Source organism: Notamacropus eugenii, chromosome 5 (assembly GCF_028372415.1).
Source record: "Notamacropus eugenii isolate mMacEug1 chromosome 5, mMacEug1.pri_v2, whole genome shotgun sequence".
Lineage (NCBI taxonomy): Eukaryota > Metazoa > Chordata > Mammalia > Diprotodontia > Macropodidae > Notamacropus > Notamacropus eugenii.
This window is the reverse complement of record NC_092876.1, coordinates 32489765-32497391: the sequence shown is the minus strand read 5'-3', so window position 1 is coordinate 32497391 and position 7627 is coordinate 32489765. Positions and strand designations below refer to the sequence as shown.

The window sequence follows — 7627 nt, the reverse complement described above, 5'->3', positions numbered from 1 at the left end:
GAGAGTGGATGGCTGATTCCTTGGCCCCAGTCTTTCTCACCTCCTGCCTTTATGGGCACCTTGCCCCTAGCCCCTCAGCAAGAAAAGGCAAAGACCCAGTCATCGGTCTGGGCTTCTCAGAGTTTATTGGGGGATCATGACTTCAACAGCCTCTTGATTTACGGATCTTCCCTGGGGAACTGAACAGAGAAGTCCTTCATCTTCTCCTGGTAAATCCTATAAAAAGCATTCTGAGCCACTGTAAAAAAGTTCTTCAAGTGGCCACAGATCCCTAGATGGGAGAAGGTGAAGTCACTCTAATTTTATTCCCCAGCCTCAGCATATCCCCTTCTCCTAGAACCCTAGCATCTCTCCAGGACTGAGCTAGTCCTACTCCACCCCACTCCCCATGACCGCCAACCTTTCCAGTAGAAGGTTCCCTGACTGTGGTCCATGTGCTTGGGGGATGCCAGGCTCAAATCAGAGATGGGATTCTCATATATTTTCTAGAAGCTGCAATTCTCCACCACCAGTTCCAGGGCAGCACTCTTCAGATTTACCCCCAGGAATCTGGCAGTGCATTCTATACTCCCTGAAAGGTCCTAGGGGAACAGGAACCAGAAAACTGGGGTGAAGGGTTGCTGGATCTAGGGGAAGCCTTGGGGCAGGGGCTTAGTGCTCTACTCCTCCAGGGAGTACCTTAACCCCAACCTAACCCTAACTCCAATTGAATCCCCCTTGGACCACACTCCTACTCTTCACTGACTGGGCCAGTGAAGTCCTGTCATCTCCCTATCCCTTGAGCACATCTTTCCCACTTCCAACTCCATCCAAGTCCTGCCTATCTTTCAGGCCCAGCTTCCTCTCTCATGAATCGCTCCTAACAGCTCAGGTTCCCTCCTCTGAACTTTTCTGTCCCTACCATTGATCTGGCAACTAACCGAGTCTGTCTTTGGGATATCCCTCATCTAACTCCTTGGCCGTGCAAGGCCTCCCGAGCATCCAGGGACATTCACATAGCATCTAACCACCCAAACTAATTCTGTGCTTGAGTACCCTGGGCTCAGCCTCATGCCACTAATAGTCTGTGAGTCACGGACCCTGATAACCACAACAGTGAGCACTTATATCATATTTTAAGGCTTACAAAGCATTTCACAATATGAAACAGAGTAGAGGGCAATAGGGTCAGAGGAGGGAAGAGAGTCTAGGAAATTTGAGAAAGCCCACTTTTAGCTCTGCCATATCAAGGAAAGCTAAGTAATTCCCAATTAATCTGTAAATTCCTTGAGGACACAGATGAAATCTGATCCAGCATGACGCCTCATTTCAGACTTAGGGTTTTATTAAACCAGAGACTGTGCCTCCTCCCTCGTAAGGCAGACTTGCCTCCAAGGGCCTAGACAAGGTTGAGCCATGTGTTGCCTTGACTCAGGGATATCATGTGAAGATTTAAGGGAGAGGCTAAAGAGACAAAGTTCAAGGTTACCTTGTTTAGTTCCTCATGGGTTATCAGCAGAAAGTTGTTCCACTCTCTGAGCCCCAGCCAGCCCTTCACATGGTCAAAGCAGGAGCCATAGACACTGGGATAGGGGAGAGGAAGACAGTAAAGTCAAACCTGCCCAGAGGTCCTCCCCTCCCCCGCCCCAAACCCTCACTTCTGCCACTCCCAAACAGGAAAACACCAGCCCCATCACCAATTCCACCAAGGAACTCCTCTGTAAAGGTCTCCTGACTCTCTGGCTCTCGAAAAAATTTCATGATCTTGGAAAAGTGAAAGAAGGAGACATACACATCCCTTGGGTCTCCAACTGTGTAGAGTACCTGTCGTCTGGGGTGCTGGGGTGGAGGAGGTAAAGGGAAAAAATGGAAGGTCTTGAGTAAGACTGCAGACTTGGGATCAAGTCCTGGGCTCGTCATTAATTTAACATATGGGGATGGTGTCTCTGGGCCTTAGCTTGCTCCTTTGTAAAATTTGGGAGTTGATTAAAGTGCCTTCCTGCTTTAGCATTCTGCCATTTGGTATGGGTGTCAGGATGCCTGGGTTCCTCACCTTGGTCCCACTCTGAGAAAAGCTTCTTGGGAAAAAAGCTGAAAGGGGAGGTGTGAGGACAGGGGCGATTGGAGCGCAGAGGCAAAGCCAGTGCCTGCCCTAGTTCTTAGATCATTTCTATCCAAGGAGCTGGTTCCCAGAACAGAGTGGACCCAAGAAGTGTCTCCCATGGAATGAATGAGGCTTAAGATCTCAATCCTTCAGAAGCTACCTGGAAAGATGGGGAAGAAAGGAGACCAGACCTTCCCATCTGGCTCCCAAGTTTTTCCAGTTCTTTTTGCCTGGGTCCTCAGGGAGCTGACTCCCAGCACCCATCTGTCACTCAACATTAGCACCCAGGATCCCATTGGGTCCTCTAGCCCCTCCTCTGTGCCTGCTCCCAGCCCTGGAGCCTTACCTGACTTAGGGAAGGTGATGTTGAAAACACTGTCCCCTCGTTCCTGGAACTATTCTTCCACAAACCTCGGGGTTTCAGGCAAATGGTTACTTTCCTGAAACAGGACTTCCTTGCAGACAACGTATTGGCCCAGCCTGCTGAAGGACACTGAGGATGACGTTGTATTTCACGTTTCTGGCCCAATTGCCCCAACTCCCTCCCTCACCCCAGATCCTAACCCCAGGGCCTCAGAGCCTCTGTGTTCTAGAAGCTAGTAGAGTGCTTGGCATCTGGGGAGTCTGGGAGGAAGAGAGGAATTTCTTCAAAATTTAACTTAATCCTCTTACTTGATCCCTGCTCAACCATTCAGAGCAGGCAAAGAATAAGATGCTGGATCTCTTAGTCCAGTCCTGTGTACCCTGCCTCCTCCTAATATCTCACTCAACCCTCCCCACCCCACTCCCACTCAGGACAGAGCAGCCAAAGAAAAGAGCAGAACCCAAGCAGTCTTGGGAGAGCTGAGAGGGGTCAGACTGTCTTTACTTCAATTCACGAATGGAAGGTGGGAAGGAATAAGCATTTACGTAGGGAGTACTGTCTGCCAGGCACTGTGCTCAAGCTCTTTGAAAATATTAATTTATTTGATTTCACAAGAACCCTGCAAGGCAGATGCTGGTGTTGTCTCCGGTTAAGGAAACAGACCAAGAGAGGTTAAGTGACTTACTCAGGGTCACACAACCAGTAAGTTTCTGAGGCTAGATTTAAACTCAGGTCTTACCCACCAGCTGCCTGTAGTAAGAACATATATCATGTACAAGGCCTTCCACTTAGTCCCAGACAGTGGAACTAAACAAAAAGAGAAAAACTCCAAGAATCACAGAATTTTGAAGTAGGAGAGATCCCAAGCACCTTCCTTCTAGGTACAGAAAGTTACCTTCCTCTTCATAACAGCCAGCTTCAAGCTTTGTTATAGGGAATATATGGAAGAAGTTTGGTTGTGATCTGCCCCACCCTTTTTCTCTCTAGCCCTCTAGGAGTTCAATGAAATCAATCAGTGCAGTGGACTCAAACCCATGAGTAATCATTTTTCTGTGGTGTTTTTATTCAGAAGAGTTAAAAAAAAAATCTAGGCTCCCATATATAAAGCTAAAGAAGACCTTATTGACCGTCTGGTTCAACTCTTTCATTTTAAAGAGGAGGAAACTGAGTCCTGAAGAAGTTAAATGACTTACCCAAGACCACACAGATAGTAGGTATCAGAGGCAGTTTTGGAACCCAGGACCTGGGACTGTAAGAGCCAATGCTAATTTGGAGGTTTTAGTGCTAGGTGTCTGGGAGGAGAGTTGGGAGAAATACAGGGCACATTTTGTGATACATAGTAGCCACTTAAGAAATAGGTGTTTATTTATTGACTGACTGACTGACCACTGGAGTTTTGCCTCCCTATTCCCAGACCAGTTGGATGAGGAGTATATAGCAGCTTAGCAGGAATACGTGAGAGAGAAAAATCTTGCGTAAGAGACATGGTCAGAGGGAGTTTAACAGAGAGGAACAACTCTATATCTTGAAATTATTGTTTAATGTTACCTTTTTCTCCTATTAGTTTCCTATGATAATCATTTAATGTCATTTTTGGACTTTAATAAGAGCCAGAGTCTGAATTAATGAATCAGAAGAAGAGCTTAGACCTAACAGTCTCTTTGTTCTCTGAAAGAAACTCAGAGAATACCTCTTCCTGTGTCAGCAAGGCCAGATGGGGCTGACTTAGCAAACTTTATGAGACCCTTAACTGGAAACACTATCTTGAATAATGAAACTTTTTCCTTATCTTAATATTTTATTGACATATACTATGTTATGGCATGTTAATGGTAAAGAAAACACAGATGTCCTGGATTGTAATTTCAATTGACACTTTGTCAGCTCTCTTATTGTATTTACAACTTATTCAATTAAGAAAATTCCTTTCTCATTGCATAGTTAAGCAAATACAGAGAACATAAATCTGAGGGACACAGACATCCTTGGATCATCCTAAAACAGATTTAAGTCTAACCATCCTTGTATCAGTCAGTCAGAAGTTTTCTTCTGGCTCCATGATCATGTAACTGGTAGTTTTAAGAGAATAAAAATATGAATTTAGCCTGTTTGCCTCTTTTAACTAAATTTTCAGGTCGACAACTAGGAAACAGCATAGTGGGGAGAGCCAGGTATCTTAAGGAGAAGATTTGGGCAGAAAAGTCAGAAAACCGAGAGCATCTTCAGGGAGAAAGAATGCAGTCATCCTTTCCTGTCCCTAAAGCAATCAGAACAGGAGCACTATTAACTGCAATGAACTGGGACCATTCAAGAAGGCAACTAGAGGCAGCCACAATGGACTCAGATTAGAAACTGTTGATAATAACTCACCTTTATATAGCACTTCAGGTTCTCATAAACACAAGCATTATTACCCCCATTTTACAGATGGGGAAACTGAGGTCACAATACAACTACTGAATATCTGAGGAAATTATCTTTTTAAAGCTAAATTTGAAAATTTCATTGAATGAATATCTACCTCCTCTCCCTTTATTGAAAAAGAAAGAAAAAAGTTGAAATCTTTTATAAATCTGCAAACAAAACAAATTTCCACATTGCAAAACATGTTTCTTTGTTTAAAAAAAAAATCAAGTCAACTAATAGCTTATCTGTTTTTTTTAAAAGGTTCTAGTTTTATTTGTTAATTTAATGTTGTTGGATAAGGTTTTTTTTGCTTTCAATTTTGTTAATTATTCTTTGATTTTAAGGATTTTTGTTTCAATGTTCAATTGAAGTTGTACTTTGTTGCTTTTCTGCTTTTTTTTTTTTAGTTGTATGATCAATTTATTTTGTTCTTTTTCTTTTTATCGATAAAAGTGTTTAGAGATATAAATTTCCACTAAGGACTGCTTTGGCTGCATCACCAAAATTTTGTTATATTGTCTCATAGTAGTCATTACCTTTAATTAAATTGTTGATTGTTTCTGTGATCTGTTTTTTTTCACACTTCTTCTTTAGGATTAAGTTATTTAGTCTCCAATTAATTTTTAGATTAATCATTTCTTTAGTGGCTATTGATATAATTTTGTGTTAGAGTACATAAGAGATATATTTAATATGTTGATTTCCTGCATTGGTTGTGAGATTTGCATGTGCCAGGCCTAGAGGCCTGAGGGCTCCCCAAGTCTTACCTTACCTATCGCAGGTCTTCGGCTGGCCAAACTGGATAAACGTATGAGAGAAGAGACTTTCCAGAGTCGAACAAGGGTTAGGCTTTATTCAGGGTCTTGGTTACATGTGCAGGGGAAACTCTTCCTGGGGAGCGAGGAATCTCCCAAGGAGGCAAAGATCTTACAGTAAGAGATTGGAAGTGGGAGAATGGGAGAATGGAAGAGGGGGAGAGAGGGGAGAGGGAAGAGCGAAGAGGAGAGAAGGAAGAGGGGCCTTCTGTCCTGTAAGGGTCCCTCAGCGCTAAGCGCGCCTTCAGGCTTTCCTGACCCTACTTAAGCTCTCCCGCTGCATAGTTTGCACCTGAATACCGTGCCTGTTAGACAACAATAGGTGTGCTCAGACCTGGGCCAATCTCGAGGGTGGGGATGCTCTCTCCCAGCACTTTTCCCACGGGAAGAGGCGGAAATGCACGAGATAGCTCGGTCTCACACCTCAATTCCCTGCTGTTCCCTGGGGGGCATCATGAGAACTCTAAGGTTTAGAAGTCCTCTCTTTTACCTGCCCGAGACTGTCCACATGGAACTGAGTTTACACCCCCAACATGCATGTCCTAATAAAAAGTGTGAAAACCTGAATTCTGTGTGGGATAACCAACAAAAAGCCATAGTGAGTCATTTTTCTAGTTCAGGAAAGATTAGGGAGACAGAAAGAGAGGTCTTTGGATACTGGGGTAGGGGTAATTAGGAGCAAGAAATGGCAAAAGCAACCTCACCTATAGACTTTGGAGGCGGTAGCAGCAACAGCAGTGGTACTAGGAGCCCTCAGCACCCAATAAGGAGATTGAATACCTGATCAGAAAGAGTTTACATGGGATTCATGTGCTAGCACTGGGCCAGAAACTGCCACCCTTGGGCAACTCCATTGAACATTACCCAGTTCCAGGGAAGAGAGGAGTGCTTGGGGTTGACAGGGAACAAGAGCTCTCCCTTGGTAAGGACCAGAGCACAGACCAGGACAGCAAAGAGCAAACCTCTTTCCAGATCCCCACCCTAGAAGCATGGAAAACTAACAGGTTTTCAGTTGAAAAATTAGCAAGATGTAAAAAATCAGAGAATCAGATCAGACATCCCCACCATCCCCTGAGATAAACAAAACAGAATTCTAACATACAATCTAAGATCTAGAAATAGATTGAAAAATGAACAAACAACAACAAAAAAAAGAATCTGAAAAGTTTCTGTGGTGACAGAGAGGTTCAAGACACAAACTCAGAAGACAATTATTTGAAAACATCTACAAGCAAAGCCTCAAAGAAAAATGCAGATTGGACTTGAGGCCAACAAGAACTCCTAGAAGAGCTAAAGAAAACAACTTTTTAAAAGAGCAAAAAAAAATTTTTTTTGAAAAATCAAATAAGAACAGTAGAGGAAAAATTGGGAAAAGAAATAATAGCACTGAAAGAAAATTGTGACAAGAGAATTAACATCCTGTACTACTCTTTCAGGGATCCCCCAAGGAACTCTTCTTTCTCCAGTAAACAGCTTCAGTCCTCTGCCACTAGATTTCTGCCTGCAACAGAGAGCTCATGAGTATACTCAGTCCTCAGTATCTACAAACCATCTCTATATATCCTTGAGCCAACTTGGACTGGAAAAATGACTCACTGTGGATCTATTTTTCCTTGAATTTCCCAATCAGGACTTGGTCTGGTTTGGTTCATTTGTGGAGGAGATGTGTTTAGGGAGCTGGCTAATCTTCTTGCTAATCTACCATCTTGTCTACCTTCTCTCTCCTCCCACCCCCATATATGTCTTAATCTATACCCTGAGTCCTTTAATTAGGAAGTAGGCAGCATGTGTCATAGTGAATCTGAGGCAGGAACTAAATATAGGTTTCTGTGCTTTTATTCAAACTATCTCCCCATACATGAAATATACTACCTCCTCATTTCCACATCCATAGATTTTCTAGACAATCAATCAAAGGCAGCTAGGAGAAACCTGGTGATGGAGGCAGGACTCAAGATA

The 7627-nt window shown here is 43.4% G+C and overlaps 1 pseudogene; it reads right to left on the bottom strand.

The window, feature by feature from the left end:
- Positions 1-134: 134 nt before the first annotated feature.
- Positions 135-2592, bottom strand: LOC140507456 (sulfotransferase 2A1-like; annotated as a pseudogene).
- Positions 2593-7627: the final 5035 nt, after the last annotated feature.